This window comes from Bos javanicus, chromosome 13 (genome assembly GCF_032452875.1).
Source record: "Bos javanicus breed banteng chromosome 13, ARS-OSU_banteng_1.0, whole genome shotgun sequence".
Taxonomy (NCBI): domain Eukaryota; kingdom Metazoa; phylum Chordata; class Mammalia; order Artiodactyla; family Bovidae; genus Bos; species Bos javanicus.
Genome location: NC_083880.1, coordinates 78958764 through 78977333, shown reverse-complemented (window position 1 = coordinate 78977333; position 18570 = coordinate 78958764). Strand labels below are relative to the sequence as shown.

The window sequence follows — 18570 nt, the reverse complement described above, 5'->3', positions numbered from 1 at the left end:
AGAAAGGTATTTTTTTCAATCCATCCTTTTCATTGCATCTCAGCGTCTCTGCTTAGTTCCTTGAGGATTCCTCTTGAACCAACAGACCTTAGGCTCCAGGACTATAGTTTCCCCCTAGAATTTAAAAACAAAACACTGTATCCTTTCCTTTGTAGACCAAGAAGTCAGCAAGTACTTTCTGTAAAGGGCCTGAGGGTACAGCATTTAGTCTTTGATGTCTCTGTTGCAACTAAGCTCTGCTATTTTAGAGCAAAAGCAGACACAGATGGTAAGTAAAACTAATGAGGAGGGTGGGTCTCCACAAATCTTCATCACTTAGTCATGTCTGACTCTTTGTTACCCCATGGACTGTAGCCCACCAGGCTTCTCTGTCCATGGGATTCTCCAGGCAAGAATACTGGAGTGGGTTGCCATTTCCTCCTCCAGGGGATCTTCCCAACCCAGGGATTGAACCCACGTCTCCTGCATTGGAAGGCTGATTCTTTACCACTGAGCCAGCAGGGACAGAAAAGGGGGACTGAAAGGGGCTCCCGATGGCCTGGGTCAACCGAATCATCTGTCATCCGCCACACCTCTGCCAACTGTTCACCCAGAACCTGCTTGAATACCTCCAGGGATGGGGCTCCCTTTGGAGAGCTGGAAAATTCTTCTTAATTCAGAGTTATAATTGGTCTCCCTGTGACTTCACCTATGGATCCCACCCTCTGGAGTTTCAGAAAACAAGTCTATGCTTTAAGATACAGGACTACAAATGTGTATGTGTATATTTTGAGGGAAGATATAGTAAGAAGGAAGGAAGGAGATTCTACGTCATTCTACACCAACTCTGTGTGTGTGTGTTTGTGTTAGTCGCTGAGTTGTGTCTGACTCTCTGAGACTCCATGAACTGCGGCCCGCCAGGCTCCTCTGTCCCTGGGATTCTCCAGGCAAGAATACTGGAATGGGTTGCCGGGCCCTCCTCCAGGGGATCTTCCTGACCCAGGGATGGAACCCAGGTCTCCTGCACTGCAGGTGGATTCTTTACCGTGTGAGCCACCAGGGAAGCCCTGGTGACTATGTATTGACATCTAATTAGGATTTACTGTGTGTTCCTATGCGCCGGGCACTTTACAGATATCACCCGGCTTCACACTCACAGCACCGCTGTATGAGGCGGGGATTGTTGGAAGCCCTTCTTCAGATGCCAACACCAAGGTTCAGAGAGCTGGCAGCCCCTTCCAGAGCCCCAGAGATGAAACTTGTCTGACCAGGAGTCACCCCAGGCTCAAGATGGCCTGGGCTCTCGGCCAGCACACGCCCCTCCACGCTCACAGGCCTTGGAGCCTGGTCCTTTGCCTCGAAAGATTTCCCATTTGTGTTATTCAAGTATTGCTTTCCCTTTAAAAAAATTTTAAGCACAGGATTCACCCATAATCCCATCACACGCAGGTAACAAATATTACTATCTTTCATATATATAATATATATGTGCATTCATATTTATACCTATATACATCGATACAGTCATAACTATACTTCCTCATATATATATAATCTGCATGTAGACAGATGGTTCGGTTTTTTACACAACTGAGATGATACTATGTATGTGATTTTGTAACCTGTGTTCTACCCAACAGTGTATCTGGACCATCTTTCCATAGCAACACATAAAGCTCTGCATCAATTTTATGAGTGCCTGGCAGTCTGTACAGGGACACACCAACACGTTTCTAACTAGCCACCTCTCCTTAGACATTAATCTTCTCCAAATAGAAACGCTCCAACACATCTTTGCACACACATCTTTGTGTGAGTCTATTTCTTGGGTTACTGCCTATGGGGAAAGTGGGTGGGGGCCACAGGGGAAGTGCCTGGAAGCTTCGAGGGTAACCCTGGCGCTCCTTGGAGCCGTGTGGAGAGGGCTGGCTCCCCCACCCCCAACCCACATGGGATGCTATCTTTGTCTAATCTTGGCCAAGCTTTCTGGCCAGGGACGAATAATACGACTAACTACATCTTGTTCTAATGTGCTTATCTTTTATTGTGAGATTGAATTTCTTCCAACGCTAGGCAGTTCCAACCTGTTTCAGGCATCCTTATAGTACGACAGGATGCCCAAGGACAGAGAAGACCCTAGGTGGGGTTCTGACCACACATGTTCTGGAGGCATCTGCCCAGGGCGTCTCTGCCTGAGGGGATCACTGGTCCCACGAGGGCGCTGCCCGGCTGCCAGGACCTCCGAGGATTTCAGGCTCCGGAGGTGGAACAAGACCGTCTGGTGGAAAGCTCGTGTGACCCAGTCCCCCAGGGTGGCACTGGAGACACCCACTGTTTCCACCTGCTCGGCACCCCGCCCTCCAGCCCAGCCTCTCCTGCCCTCTGCTGAGCCTGCCTCCAGCCTCGGGAAGAGGCTGAGCTCCGACCTGGGAGCCTCTGCCACTCTGTCAGGTGCCAGGTGCGTGCTTCAGCTTCCCAGAGCCTCAGTTTGCTCATCACTTAGGCGGGGCCACAGTAATACCTTTCTCCCAGTGTCGCTGTGAAAATTAAATGAGATCAGTTGGCTAACACAATTTTATAAACCACCATACATAGAGCCAAGTTCGTTTTATTTCACAAGGTCTGACTGAGCAGCTGCTTGCACTCTAGTATAATTGCTCCTTGAATATAAAGTAGGAGTGGGACAGCTCACAGAGAAGTTAAATTTATAGTCATTTGGTTTCACTGCCCCCACCTCTCCGCTCCAGGCCTCAGATCTGGGCCCTTCGCAAGGTTCACGATCACTAGTGTGTTGACTTGAATCAAGAGAAGGTGGTTGAGCCCACACCGGTAGGTCTGAACTGTTGAGCGCCTCCCAGCTTGCTGCGGCTCCAGAATTTGGCTGCTGCATGTCGTCTTTGGTTCATCCATTCAGCAGGCGTTGGTGAGCCCCAAATGTCTAGTCCTGTGCGGAGGAAATCCTCGGAAAGGCAAGAAAGAGGCCCTATTGTCAAGCTGCTCAGCATGCCAAAGAGGAGACACACACACAGCCTGCACACTGCTGTGCGGACAGACAACCGCCAGGCCACCGATGACTAGAATCCAGACCTACATCTTTGTTCCGCCAGCCCAGAGTGGCCAGGGCTTGCTCAGCAACCACCAGCTTCCTAAGCCAGTCCTTGGGTTCCCGTTTCATAGTCTCCATATGACATGTGTTTCAATGGACATGCCACCCAGCTGTAAATGAGGTAGGGGGTGGGGAGGGGGACGAGGGCCGATGCTTGGCGACAAAGCCAGAGAGAGCAGTCTTATGGCAAACAGCTATGCTGCCTGGCCTGAGAAAGAGAGAGAGAGAGAGAGAATGAGACAGAGACGGAGGGGAGGGAGAAACCTGGAAGTGAAGGGGTTAGTCACTCAGTCGTGTCCAACTCTTTGCGACCCCATGGACTGTAGCCCGCCATGCTCCTCTGTCCATGGGATTCTCCAGGTAAGAATACTGGAGTGGGTTGCCATTCCCTTCTCCAGGGGATCTTCCCAACCCAGGGATCGAATCTAGGTCTTCTGTATCACAGGTGACTTCTTTACCATCTGAGCCACCAGGGTTCATAGGGAGAAACCTAAGCCCAAAATAGAGAACAAAACCTCTCTCCGAACACAGATTTTGAGCAAACCACACCTGCCTTAACAGAGGAATTAACTCCTTCGAGCCAGACCTAGAAGCCTATGAATCAGCTGGAGGCTTGTTCAACACCTGACCCCTGAGCCCACCCCCAGGGTCTGAGCAGGCTGCAGGCTGCCCTAACAACAGACCGCAGGCTGGGGCTCCAACAATGGACAGTTACTGTTCCCAGTGCCGGGGCTGGACGCCCAGGGCAGGAGCTGGCGCGGCCTGGCTCTGGTGAGAGCTCTTCTCCCGGCTGGCAGGTGGCTGCCTCCTCACCATGTCCTCACAGGGCAGGCAGAGAGCGAAGGACTACTCTTTGGAGTCTCTTCTTGTAAGGGCGCTGATCCCGCCATGAGGACCGCACCCTCAGGACCTCATCCAATGCCTCATCAACTCCCAAAGGCCCCGTCTCCAGACACCATCACCGTGGGGCTCCAGCACGTGAATTTCGGGGAACACAGGCTCCTTCTTCCTCTGCCCCCTCATGGCTCATGTCCTTCTCACTTGTAAAACACATTCTTTCTATCCCAACAGACCCAAGAATCTTAACTCTTTCCAGTATCAACTCTGAAGTCCAAAGTCTTGTCTAAAGAGCATCTAAATCAGACATGGTGAGACTCGGGGTACCAATCGTCCTGAAGCTGGCGTCCTCTACGCCAGCTGTGACCCTGTGAAACACAGGTTATGTGCTTCCAGAATACACTGCTGGGACAGGCACAAGAGAGACACCCTCAGGGCTCCCCTGGTTTGGCTCAGATGGTAAAGAATCTGCCTGCGGTGCAGGAGACCCAGGCTTGATCTCTGGGTTGGGAAGATCCCCTGGAGAAAGGAATGGCAACCCACTCCAGTATTCTTGCCTGGAGAACCCCATGGACAGAAGAGCCTGGCAGGCTACGGTACATGGGGTCACAGAGTCGGACAAGATTGAGCAACTAACACTTCTTTTTCACTTTTTCAGACATTCTCATTCCAAAAACGACGGAAAAGAAAGAAGGGTTGACAGGTCCCAAACAAGCCTGAAGCTTCGCAAGGCAAATTCCTTGAGACCTTACGGCTGAGCCTGAATCCGTGGGTCGGGGCCGGGCCTGGGAATCTGCAATCCTCACCTAAGTTCTCAAGATCCTGTACCTCAGACTGCGGTCTGTGAGCAGCTACTTGGCCGCAGTCTGAACTTGTTGCTGGTGTGGACGCTCAGGCCCTACTTACAACCTACTGAATAAGAATCTGTATTTAAACCTACGGTGTTTCTTCCTGGAGGAGGGCATGGCAACCCACTCCAGCATTCTTGCCTGGAGAATCCCCATGGACCGAGGAGCCTGGCAGGCTACCGTCGGTGGGGTTGCAAAGGGTCAGACAGGACTGAGTGACTGAACACACACAGCAGGGCGTTTCGTGTGCCCATTAAACCTTGAGAAGCTGTGCTCGAAGCAATTCCCACTGAAAGAATACAAATACCACTTGGAAGGACTTCTCTGGAGGCTCAGTGGTAAAGAATCTGCCTACCAATGCAGGAGACGTGGGTGTGATCCCTTGTCTGGGGAGATCCCACCTGCCGCAGAGCAGCTAAGTCCGGGCACCGCCGCTACTGAGCCCGCGCTCCAGAGCCCGGGAAGCGCAGTTACTGAAGCCCAAGAGTTTGTGCTCGGCAATGAGAGAAGCCCCCACGATGAGAAGCCTGAGCACTGCAACTAGGGAGCAGCCTCCATGCTCCACAGCTAGAGAAAGCCCACGTGCGGCGGCGAAGACCCAGCACAGCCAAAAATAAATAAAAATTTAAAAAGATACCGCTTGTAGTATAATAAATAACAGCAGTGAAACAGGCAGGGTTCAAAGTGCTTCATGCGTAGTAATTCATTTATGGGTCAAAATAATCCCGTGAGCTAGGGACTATTATTATCCCCATTTTACAGATGAGAAGTGTGAGGCACAGAACAGTGAAATCACTCGCCAGTGTCTCAAAGCCGGCAGGTGCTGAGGCTGAGATTCAAGACCACGCCGACTGGCACCTGCTGCCCTCCCTGTAGCTGGTGTGCTCACCTGGGAATGTACAGCCCTGAGTCATCCTGCTACCCTCCTGAACCCAGACACCTCAAACAAGGCTTTCAACCCCTCTGCAAAAATGCCGGACCTGCACTTACTCCAGCACGTCCTGTAGCTGAATATTAACAACACATACACATCACGTTGATTTTCCGGGAAGAAAACGGTTGTGCAGATTTGGGTATAATCATTAGATTTCTAAGGTCGACCAACTTAGGAGGAAAAAAAAAATCAGTACATGCAAGAAGCCGTGCCCAGGGACTCACAGGAGCCCCGTGATTCAATTTCTCTATCTCAAATCTGCTCTGAGAATTATCAAAACAGTCCAGAAGGTTCTGGGGCAAGCACGGAGAGCAAAGACGTAGAGTCATTTGCACTGGCCTCCAGCCATAAGGACTTGTTCGGACACTTTTCCGTGGTCTGCCCTTTGGACTGAAACTATTTTATAAAACCAAGCACTGTTCTTTGAACTTAAAATGACAGGACATGAAAAAGCACATAAAACAGGGCTGAAGCGCTTCATCATGCCCCGCCGCTGCCAGCGAGGAGCTGTTTGTATCTGTATTTAGAGATTCCTTCCTTGCACCATTGCTGCCGCTGAGTTACCAGGTCGTCCTGTACCTAAGTGAGATCAACCCTAGGATTTAGTCCCATTTCCCCAAAGACAAACAGCCGTGAGATTATCAGAAGTTCCTCATGCCCTTCTACCAAGGAGAGGCCAAAAGCAGATTGATACAAGCATCATATGAAGAGGTGGTCTGCCTAAGACTTCCCTGGGCACAAGCCAAAGAACAGAATAACCATTAGCTGGTTACTCATAAATCGGAAGGCTTTATCAACGCAGAGAATCAGTGCAGGCAAATCAAGGCTGGTAGGCAGACTCAGCAGTGGGAATTCAAAGTTTTCTGTGTTCTAGAAAAAGATAAGGAGTGATGCTCCAACAGAGATGGGTGATTAAGGATCTGCAGACTTCAGGGCCGTAGCAGATTGTTTTCTCTCTAGTTCCACGCAGCAGGAAAGATAAGGGCAATAAATGAAAATGTCACAAGGCAACCAGGAACAGAACAGACCGTGTCTGGAGGCCAAAGAAAGGATTCCCCTTTGATCAAAAAGGACTCTTTGTACATTTCAGCAGAGAGCAGGCCCCACTCCCAAGAGCTCCCAGAGAGCCCCGGACCCACGCATCCATTTGTCTGTGGCATTGACATAAGCATTCTGACAAAAGCTGGGGCCAGCCAACCAGAAATTCAGCCAGGAGCCCGCCCTTTGGGACTGGCCTCTGAAAGTCTGACCACGTGCAAACGCAATTTTTAATAGAGAATAAAGAGCTCATGGCAACACTATTTACAAGAGCGACAAAAACTTGCATGATCAACAGGAGGAGACTGGCTGAATAAACGTGTATCCTTCCAAACTGTGAGAATCAGACGGTCAAGGAATATCTAACAAAGTGGGGGAAACAGTTAAGAGTCAATGATAAGCGGCGGTGGGGTGGGGGAGCAGGACCCACAGGCTTCTCTGTGCCTGTATTGATCCATCTTCAAGGAGAAAAATAAGCTAGAAGAATAATCACCAAAAGTACTTATCTTTGAATGGTGGAAATGTGGGTGGGTTTTTTCCTTTTGTCTGCCTGCATTTTCTAATTTTCCATAATGAGCATGAATTACCCTTCAGTTCAGTTCAGTCGCTCAGTCATCTCTGACTCTTTGCAACCCCATGAATCGCACCACGCCAGGCCTCCCTGTCCATCACCAACTCCCGGAGTTCACTCAAACTCATGTCCATTGAGTTGGTGATGCTATCCAGCCATCTCATCCTCTGTCGTCCCCTTCTCCTCCTGCCCCCAATCCCTCCCAGCCTCAGAGTCTTTTCCAATGAGTCAACTCTTCGCATGAGGTGGCCAAAGTACTGGAGTTTCAGCTTTAGCATCATTCCTTCCAAAGAAATCCCAGGACCAATCTCCTTTAGAATGGACTGGTTGGATCTCCTTGCAGTCCAACGGACTCTCAAGAGTCTTCTCCAACACCACCGTTCAAAAGCATCAATTCTTCGGTGCTCAGCCTTCTTCACAGTCCAACTCTCACATCCATACATGACCACTGGAAAAACCATAGCCTTGAGTAGATGGACCTTTGTTGGCAAAGTAATGTCTCTGCTTTTGAATATGCTATCTAGGTTGGTCATAACTTTTCTTCCAAGGAGTAAGCGTCTTTTAATTTCATGGCTTAGGATTAGCAAAAATAAAGGCCATGCATTAAAAATACATCTCCGATGTTGTTTCCTAATAGCGGTTACTGTTTACTGAGAGCTTAATATTTGCTTTATATATGTTATTTTATCAGGTAGTTTTAAAGAGCACACACAAGAGGTGGGTGCTGTCATCTGCACTTGCTCTTGGGGAAAGAGCAGCTCCCAGCCGTTAGATGCCTGGCCTGCAGCTTGGTCGCCACTAAGGGGCAGGGCCGTTTCCAACGAGGCATGTCCAGCACCAACGTCCACGCTCTTAGCCCTGATGTAGGCCCAGAAAGGAAAGCCGTAGGCAGGGTTGCCAGATAAACTACAGGACGTCCAGGTAAATTTTAATGCAGGTACACAACAAATGCTATTTTTTTTTTTTTTAGTAAAGTCTCATGGACGTCCCAGGTGGCTCAGTGGTAAAGAATCCACCTGCCAATGCAGGAGACACAGGTTCCATCCCTGGGTCGGGAAGATCCCCTGGAGAAGGAAATGGCAACCCACTCCAGTATTCTTGCCTGGAGAATCCCATGGACAGAGGAGCCTAGTGGGCTACAATTCATGGAGTCGTAGAGAGTCGGACACGACTGAGTGACTGAGCACAGTATGTCCCATACAAAATCATTCATCGTAATTGTTCATTATTCAGACCAATCTACAGACACCAAGTTGTGATGGAGGACAGTACAGCGTTTATCGTAAGGCGCCAGACAAGGAGCCTGGGCCAGCTAGTGCTCAGAACACCAAATCTCCCTGACGGGATTCAGTAAAGCATTTTTAAAGGCCAGATGAGGAAGGCGAGTCCCAGGGTATCTGGCTCATGTACAGTCCTCTGATTGGCTGATGGTCGGTAACAGGAAGGGATCACAGGGGTTAACATTATCAATCCGCAGGCTTCGATAGGTCTGGGTACTACGTGCTCGTGGTCATTAAACAGTTAATTTCTTCCATTTGATGGGGGGTTTAGCATCTGTAAAAGAACTCAGGAAATGTGCATCAGATACTATTATCTGGGTACTTTAGAATGGAGCGAAAGCAGAAACATGGGACAGGGGTCTGTCCCAGGAAGGCTCCATAGGGTCCTGCTCAGTTACAATCTAATTGGGCATCTTTTTTGTTTTCTGTAGGGAAATGACCTCTATCTGCCATGGGGGAAGCTTGAAAGCATTGCAGCAATCCTGAGATTCTAGAAAAAGTGAGATTCGGGCCCCAGAGTTCCTCCAACAAGGACCAGGAACCACGTCAGCCCCCAGACAGGCCCAGAGAAAATCACCACGTATCTCAGGATCCCTTTTGTTACACCCCACTATGAAAGAATCTGGGGCTTTGCTGACTGATACAAGTTGGCTGCCTGCTTCAGACAACCCCATAAAAGAGAAGGATGCCGGAATTCATAGGCCGCACCAAGCAACAGAACTGAGCTCTTAAAAACCACCCCTCAGAGCACACCTACGTTTGTCTGGCTTTGCTGTCAGTGGTCAGGGTGAGAAGTGACTCGCAGCCCCCGCCTCGCCCCCTCACCATGGGGCTCATGGTGACAACTCCGTGATCTTCAACCCCAAACTCAGACCAACGGTCCTCACTCTGGTTGCCCATTAGGATCATATGGGGAACTTCAAAACATACTGACACTCAGGTCACTCCCAGAAATTCTTTTTTTTTTTGGTGGGATCTTAGTTCCCTGACCAGGAATCGAACCTGTGCCCCGTGCATTGGAAGACGGACTCTTAAGCAGTGGACCACCAGCGAAGTCCCACTCCCAGAAATTCAGAACCATTTGGCTGAACGGGCGCAAGCGTGGGTATTTTATGTCGCACTCCAGGTGACCCCACTGGCTCAGGGAGGGTTAAACATCACTGCGCTGGGCCAGCCCTCAAGGAACCAGAGGGTGAGGACAGTGGGCCCCACGGGGGTGGATGTCAGGTTGCTCGGTCAAATGGAGACACCAGGTAAAACTTGCTAGAATGCTTACACAGGATCAGCTCAGAGGGTGCTTCGCATAGAAAATACTTGGCAAGTGTTACTAAATATTTCTTTCCCTAGAATCAAACAGGCTAGCTAACATGTATTACCTACCTGTTATCCCATTTAGTCCTCGGAACACCTCTCTAATGTAGACATTACCATTGTCCCCCCATTTATAAGATGAGAAAGCTGAGGCAGAGAAAGGGGATCTCTTAAGATTACCAGCTGGCAGTGGTGTGGGGCGGGGTGGGGGCTAAGACTTGAACCCAGCTATTCCCACTGCAGAGCCCCTGGCTTTCCATCTCTTCCTTGTACTATTTTCCTGCTTAAAGGGCTACTGAAGGGCAGTGACGTCCTCTGCCTCCCCACTCCTGGGCCTTGCCTGGCTGTCCCCCTGTCTTGAATGCCAGTCTCTTCTCTGCCTACAAGTCATAACCCTCCCAGGAAACAAGTGGTCCTCTCCAGGCTCTTCCAGATGTCACAGGGAGCGTCCATCCATCTGTTCATTTATTCTTCCCGTCCTTAAACAGACATGGAGTGAGCATCTAGTGAGTGCCACGGACCGTGCTAGACACTGGATAGAAACACTGGGGAGTCCTGGTGGAGCTTGAGGCCCTGTGGGGGAGACAGAAAAAAAAATACCAACCCACAAATAAATCACTGCAAACTGCAGCAACTGCTCCAAAAGGAGCTTTCACCTGACCCTGAGCATGAGAAGGCATCTGCGGGTTTTATGCTGAGGCCGAGTGATTGGTCTTTCTGCCTGCTGAGTGGAGGATGATTGGCTGGGGGCTGAAGGTGAAGGCAGGGAGGTTGGGACGAAGGCTAAGGGAGGAGGCTAAAGGAGGACTCCGGATAAGACAGGAAGGGGCGTGGCCCGGTGAGCCGCCTGCCGCTGCAGCTTATAATGAGTGGTGACTGCGACTCGCTTGGGCCCTTGGGACACTCTGCAGTCTTTTTACTGTGTCTTATTTCATTATTGTATAAATTGCCTCCAGGGTAATATTCTAAATTTTTAACTATAGGGAGACACCAGGGGCCTGACCAATCAGAAGAGACTGTGACTCCAGGGCAGCTCATCAACCCGGGTTAGGCGTTAACCCTTTCACTGCTGGATTAATGGGGCGGTCCCAGGGGAGCAACCTGGATGGAGGAAGGGGTTTGGAGTATAACAACTTGTTGACCATGTTTTAACAACCAGTATTAAAACCAAGCGGTTCAGGACTTCCCAGGTGACCCAGGGGTTAAGAATCCCCCTAGCAATGCAGGGGATGGGGGTTCGACCCCTGGTCAAGGAACTAAGACCCCACACGCCATGGAGCAGCTAAGTCCATGCGGCACCTACTGAGTCCATGCGTCACAACTAGAGAATCTGCAAGCCGCAACTAAGACTCGATGCAGCCAAATAGATAAATAAAACTTAAAAAAAAAAAGAATGAAAATAAAATGAGAAAATTATATTTAAAAAAACCAAAGTGGCTCATATCAGCTAAGGCTGACTTCCTCACTAGGTTTTCAGCTTCTAGTAACAAACTAGACTTAATCAAGATGAATTAGCCAGGCAGTAGTCACACAGGTACCCCTTCCCAGGGGAAACGCCCTTGTGAAGGCTGGGCCAGTCTTGCATACTCAAACACTCCACAGGTATTTCCTGATGTTACTATTATTATCCTCCCTTCATGTTTGTTGCTGTTGTTCAGTCATTCAGTCCTGTCTGACTCTCTTGTGACCCCATGGACTGTAGCCCACCAGGCTCCTCTGTCCATGAGATTCTGCAGGCAAGAATACTGGGATGGGTTGCCATTCCCTTCTCCAGGGGATCTTCCCGACCCGGGATCAAATCTGGGTCTCCTGCATTGCAGGCAGATTCTTCACTGTCTGAGCCACCAGGGTGGAATCACTATGAGTTAGAAGTAATTCAAGTTAAATTGTACCTTTCTGGGTTCCACCGAGGGAACACCTTTCCTTCAAACGGAGTCCCTGGCTCCATGTCACTGGTTCTAACAGCCTTCTTCCAAGGGCTACATTTCTTCCCGTAACTACTTTGCTGTGGGCTTTCCAGGTCTGCCTGTTATGTATAAATACACTTAACTTTTATGGGGTGTGTAGTGCTCTCATCATAAACCATCTTCTCCATCCGCAGGATTAGGGGAAGGGCTGGGGTGGGGGTAGGGGGGAGTGTGTGTACAGCCAAGCCCGGACCTTTGTGGTGAAAACTGATGCCGCCAGGTACCTCCCCAGCTGCTGCTGCTAAGTTGCTCAGTCGTGTCCGACTCTCTGTGACCCCACAGACTGTAGCCCATCAGGCTCCTCTGTCCATGGGATTCTCCGGGCGAGAATACTGGAGTGGGTTGCCATGCCCTCCTCCAGGGGATCTTCCTGACTCAGGGATCAAACTGGCATCTCTTGTGTCTCCTGCAGGTTCTTTACCACTAGCGCCAGCTGGGAAGCCCAAGCCAAACAATATTACCCCGAAGCCTTTAAATCTGGCCCATTGTTTTGGTGGGGAGTAAGACAAGATGCTAGAGGGCTTCCCCGAAGGCTCCGATGGTAAACAGCCCACCTCCAATGCAGGAGCCACAGGAGACAGGGGTTCAATCCCTGGGTCAGGAAGACCAAGACCCCCATGGAGGTGGAAATGGCACCCCACTCCAGTATTCTTGCCTGGAAAATTCCACAGACAGAGGAGTCTGATGGGCTATAGTCCAAAGAGTCAGACATGACTGAGCGGCGGAGCACACACAAGGCAGGAGGCTGGGGTCCAGCACGGGAGCCCCCCTAACCTCACATCTCCATCATCTGGGCCACTGCAAGGACCTCCTCGCTCCAGTTTCCTCCCAGTTTACTCTGCGTTGCCCATGGCCACTTGGACATTATCTCACATAGTGACCCCAGCTCATCACAGCCCTGCTGCAAAACCTCAGAGGCTCTTGGAATTGCTCTTAGAATAAACCTCCCGCCCTTGCCCAGCCTCTTGGTCTGGTCCTGCCTTTAAAGCTTAATGGACAAGTTGATCTCAATAATAAATGGTGAGGAGTATTTTATTTCTGTTTTCAGACAAAGTAGCAGCTAAAGCCATCAGCTCTGGAGTCACATGGCTCATTCATTCATCAATTCAGTCAGCCGTCAGATATGTAGTGATGGCTTGCTATGCGCCAGGCTTGTTCCGGGCCTTGGGGGACTGGTGAACACGACACAGCTCCTGGCCAGGGCTGCTTTCCAGGGCGTGCAGACCTCAGAGCAGCACAGGAGCCAGGGTTTACAAGGGCTCCGGGCCCCTTCATGCTCTGCTGTGGCCCTCACAAGATTTGCAGTCATTTTTGGACACAGTCCTGGCTGCCTCTACAGGGTGCTCATGTTCTCATGGGGAGTCAGGCACTAAATAGAACCCTGATTTCAGGCCATAAGAAGTGCTAGGAAGAAAGTAAGCTATATTAACACATATATATGGAATCTAGAATGGTACTGAAGAATCTATTTGCAGGGCAAGAACAGAAATGCCAGATGCAGAGAACAGACTTGTGGGAGGGGGTGGGGGGGAGAGGGGGGGACACACTGAGATGGTGGTGTTGACATCCACACACTGCCACGTGAGGAATAGCTGGCTGGTGGGAGGCTGCTGCAGAGCACAGGGAGCTCTGCTCGGTCCTCTGCGATAATCTAGAGGGCGGGGTGAGGGGTGGTGGGTACGGAGGCTCAGAGGGGAGGGGATATATGTATACTTAGAGCTGATTCACGCTGTTGAACAGCAGAAACTAACACAACGTTGTACAGAAGTTATCTCCCAATTAAAAATAAATGTAAGGGACTTCCCTGCTTGTCCAGTGGTTGAGAATTTGCCTTCCAGTGCAGGGGATGCAGGTTCGATCCCTGGTCAGGGAACTAAGACCCTACATGCCACAGGGCTTGTGCGTCACAACAGCGGTTCCTGAACACCACAACTAAGACCTGACCCAGCCAAATAAATAAATATATGTGTCCGTATATATATTTAATAAATTCTAAAATGGAAGCTATGGGGTGTACCGGCTGGTGACGGCAGGGAAGTCCTCCTGAGAGGGTGAGAGAGGGAAGTCCCCCTGAGAGGGTAAGAGCAGGGAAGTCCTCCTGAGAGGGTGAGAGCAGGGAAGTCCCCCTGAGAGGGTGAGAGAGGGAAGTCCTCCCTGAGAGGGTGGCAGCCAGCCAGAGGCCTCAGCGAGGAGCAGGGGCGGTGGATGGAAAGAACCTTCCAGGCAGGAGAAAGAAGAGCTAACGGTAAGGCCCTGGAGCAGGAACAGACTGCTGAGCTGGGAGAGCCAGAGGGCGGGGGAGCCCAGACAGGTCAGCTCCTGCCACCCCCATTCCACCCCAAGCAAAGCAGGGACTGCTGAAAGCAGCTGGACCCGAGTCCAGAGCTCCAAGCCCAGCCTGCCAGACCTGAGGCTGATCCCGAACCAGAGAACTTCCTGGCTCCCTCCCAGCGCCCCCCAACCCAGCCCCAGCCCTGCAGTGGAGGGAAGTTTCCAGCCAAGCCCTGAGCTCATACCAGCTGGAGGCTTGCAACCCAGGAGGGTCACGTGTCCCCACGCTACAGATGGGATGTGGGGGACGTGGGGGTGCTGGCTACATCCTCCAGCGCACGTGGTGAGGGCCCAGCTCACCAGCACAGTGACTGGGAAAGGAACAGCCCCCCAACAGCCCTCGGGTTCAGGGAGCTCGGCTGTGTCTGAGAACCCCTCCACTCACTTCTTTGGACCCATTTTGTGTCTAATGGGAGGCCCAGCCCCTTGCTTCCCCCAATTCTTTCATTCAGGAACCGTGCTCGTAATACACTACTATACTATTATTCATTTTTCATGAACTGGATTGTGATTTTTTTTCTTAAAGACTTTTAAAAGGAATCATTGTATTGATACCGTATACTTGCCATAAACAAAAGGTAACTACTTTGTAATACCCACGCTATTCAGTTCTACCTAGATACTGACCCTGGTCTCCAGTGCACTGGCTTTGTTTAAAAGGGAGCATGCTCAGTCACTCAGTCGCATCCTCCTGTGTGACCCCATGGACTGGAGCCCACCAGGCTCCTCTGTCCATGGAATTTTCCCAGCAAGAATACTGGAGCGGGTTGTCATTTCGTTTAAAAGAGAGATTGTACGCACTCCCTGGTGGTCCAGTGGTTAGGGCTCTGCACTTCTACTGCAGGGGCAAAGGTTCAATCCCTGGTTGGGGAACTAAGATTCCACATACTGCGTGGCCTGGTCAAAAATAAATAAATACAAAAGGGAGATCGCATGGTGGGGGGAGTCCTTTCACAATGAATATGTATATCAAATCGCCACAATATACATTTTAAATATCTTATAATTTTATATGTCAATTGTACCTGAATCAAGCTGGATAAATAAGTAAAAGAGAGAGTCACAACTATTAGAAAGAGATTAAAGAGACTAAGTGTGCTAGGAGCAGACACCGTCCCTAAATAACAAACAACAACAAAAACTGAAAAAGAAGAGAAAAGAGAACATTTCACTCTGTGATGCCATCTTGTCTAGCACCATCTTAAAGTGATTCTCCAGGAAACGAAACCCAGCTCTGTCCAACTTCAGTCAAGACAAGAGTCTGCTATGGAGCTGGTTACCAGGAACCCACCAACGCTCCAGGAGGACCAGAGACCCAGGCAGGGACCACGGTGCCCAAAGCCTCCCGAAAACCCAGGGCAATTCCAGAGGTCCATGCTGCCCGAGACTCCCAGCACCATGGAGACTGGACGGGGCCCCTAGCAGGAGCCCTGCTGTCATCACCACCTCTAGGAGCAGGGCGTAGCTACCCCCTCCTACCAGTGTGGCCACCACTTCTCCATGTCACTTCTTGTTCTTACCCTCAGGCGTCTCCGACTCTTTGCGACCCCGTGGACTGTAGCCCGCCAGGCTCCTCTGTCCATGGAATTCTCCAGGCAACAATACTGGAGTGGGTTGCCATGCCCTCCTCTAAGGGATCTTCCCAACCCAGGGATCGAACCCAGGTCTCCCGCATTGCAGGCTGATTCTTTACCATCTGAGCCACCAGGGAAGTCCAAGAATACTGGAGTGGGTAGCTTATCCCTTCTTCAGAAGAACTTCCCAACCTAGGAATCAAACCAGGGTCTGCTGCATTGCAGGCAGACTCTTTACCAGTTGAGCTGCTGCTGCTGCTGCTAAGTCGCTTTAGTCATGCCCGACTCTGTGCGACCCCATAGACAGCAGCCCTCCAGGCTCCTCTGTCCACAGGATTCTCCAAGCAAGAATACTGGAGTGGGTTGCCATTTCCTGCTCCCACCAGCTGAGCTACTAGCTTCTAATTAAAAATCTGGGCGGGTTCATCTGACTGGCAGGATTGGGCTCATGCCAGTGTCCCCTCGCTTCAGAAATGGCTGGGAAAATGAGTACCTGACATTTTCAGCCTCTATCATGAGAGGTGGATTTTTGTCTCAGAAGACAGGAGATTCCCCAGGCACAGAAAGGGGATTTGAATACCAGTGTGGAAGAGTGTTCACACTGCAGCCTGGCCACTCTCCTCTGAAAGTCTGCCGACAGGGCTGGCCCTGGCTTACACTCAGGAACTCAGATGTGGGGAGGGGGTCCCACCCCTGTGAACGGATGATGATGGCACCGAAAGTGTTTGTACATATGATGCGGTTCATGTTGGACCCCTGTGGTCCTCCTGGGAGTCTGAAAATCTGGTGCCAGGCATAGGCTGCCTATGTGAGCAGCCCCCACTACAAACCCTGGGCACTGAGTCTCTAAAGAGCTTCCCTGGTGGGCAACACTCCACAGGCACCGTCACCCTCGTAGCTGGGGAGCTAACCGCCTCCCAGGGGCTTCCCGGGAAAAGACGCCCAGAGCTTGTGCCTGGTTTCCTCTGGACTCTGCCCCACGTGCCTTCTCCCTTTGCTGGTTTTGCTCTTCATCTTTTCACTGGAATGAGTCACAAGCACAGGGAGACTGTGTGCTGAGTCTGATGAGTCCTCCCAGGGGGCGCGGAGGTCTCGGGACCCTACACACCACCAGCGTCACAGCCTCCACGAAACGCCAACTCAGGAAAGTCCCGACATGCTCAGGGTTCCCAACACTCCCAGTGACTCTTCAAGGCAGGGCTGTGACGTAGATACGGCAGTCTGGCTGGCCCTGTTAACAGAGGGGGAAACTGAGGCTCACAGAGGGGAGGGACCTGCCAAGACCTCAGGATCAGCAAACCGAGCTGAGTCCAGTGCTCTTGCCCTGGGGGGCTCCCCCCAAAACTCTCTCCAAGCTTAGAAGCCTGGATCAGATTTTTTCTACCAGCTGAGCCCTCTGTGCAAGAAAAGCATTCCAGGCAGCCTGAGCCTTCTTGCAAATGGAAATGTTATTTCAATCATGTCTGCACCAAACAGAGTGCAAACAGGACATTTTGCACCATGGCCGTCTAGCAGTTAAATGAGTGTCCCCTCTCCTTGGTCTGCCCAGGCGGTGCTAGCGGTAAAGAACCCGCCTGCCAGTGCAGGAGACATAAGAGACCTGGGTTCGATCCCTGGGTCAGGAAGATCCCCTGGAGGAGGGCATGGCAACCCAATCCAGTGTTCTTGCCTGGACAATCCCCATTGACAGAGGAGCCTGGTGGGCAACAGTCCATGAGGTCACAAAGAGTCGGACACAACTGAGCGACTTGGCACGCACACACCCCTCCCCTTACACCTGCGTGTCTCCAGGCTGGGACTCCAGAGTGCCTGCATCTGGATCAGAATCAGTTGGTACCTTGCTTAACAAGCAGATTCTCAGGCCTCAACTAGACTTACTAAAGGAGCAAGCCCACCAGGCAAGCCAAACCTGTCGTGAGGAAGCTCCCTGAGGAGTGCGTGTGGTCAGCACGAGCCCGCCGCATCATAAGCCCTCTGTAAATAAAAACTGGACTGGAGAAAGCAGAGACTGCGAGGACTTAGAGATAAAGGTCTATACTTCAGCGGGGTATGGGTCCAGCAACGTGCGTACGTGCGTGCTAAGTCCCTTCAGTCGTGTCCAGCTCTCTGCAACCCTATGGACTGTAGCCCACCAGGCTCCTCTGTCCAGGGGATTCTCCAGGCAAGAATACTGGAGTGGGTTACCATGCCCTCCTCCAGGGGCTCTTCCCAATTCAGCGATCAAACCCGTGTCTCTTACATCTCTCCACTAGCGCTGCCTGGGAGGCCCCCAGCCGTGTATTTGGAGCCAGTTCTGAATATTGAGAAGCGGAAGTTCTCAGAAATAGTTTACACGACTGGAAACTGTTTTCAGCTCAACTTAAAACAGGTGGAGTTTTGCCCCTTTTGTTGCTGCTTTTAATGTCTGGAGCCTGACACATCTTCCTCGGTGGTTGTAGGGGCTGCATGATGGCCCCCCAAAAGATCTGTCCATGTCCTCGTCTCTGGAACCTGTGAATTCTACTGTATTTGGTAAAAGAGTGAATACTGCCATATAAGGCAAAGGATGTGATTTAAGGATTCTGAGAGGAGGAGTTTATCCTGGACTATCTGCTTGGGCTCCAAATCCAATGACGAAACCACTGTTATAAATCCATGCTCATAAGAGCGGGGCCGAGGCAGGCTTGACAGATGGGAGTAGAGACCGTGATGTGAGGATGGAGAGACTGGGGGTTGACTCCGCTGCAAGTCAAGAAGTGCTGGCCACAGCCCAAGCTGGAAAGGGCAAGGAAGAGAGCGTCCCCTCGAGCCTCCA

At 51.0% G+C, this 18570-nt stretch overlaps 1 protein-coding gene and 1 non-coding gene across 2 annotated transcripts in view; one reads left to right on the top strand and one right to left on the bottom strand.

Moving 5' to 3' along the window:
* Positions 1–18570, bottom strand: part of LOC133258802 (collagen alpha-1(I) chain-like) — a 282801-nt gene that overhangs the window by 171621 nt on the left and 92610 nt on the right. The window lies entirely within an intron of this gene.
* On the top strand, positions 15004–15075 carry TRNAR-UCU (transfer RNA arginine (anticodon UCU)). Its single transcript has one exon. It is a non-coding gene; the product is annotated as a tRNA-Arg (tRNA).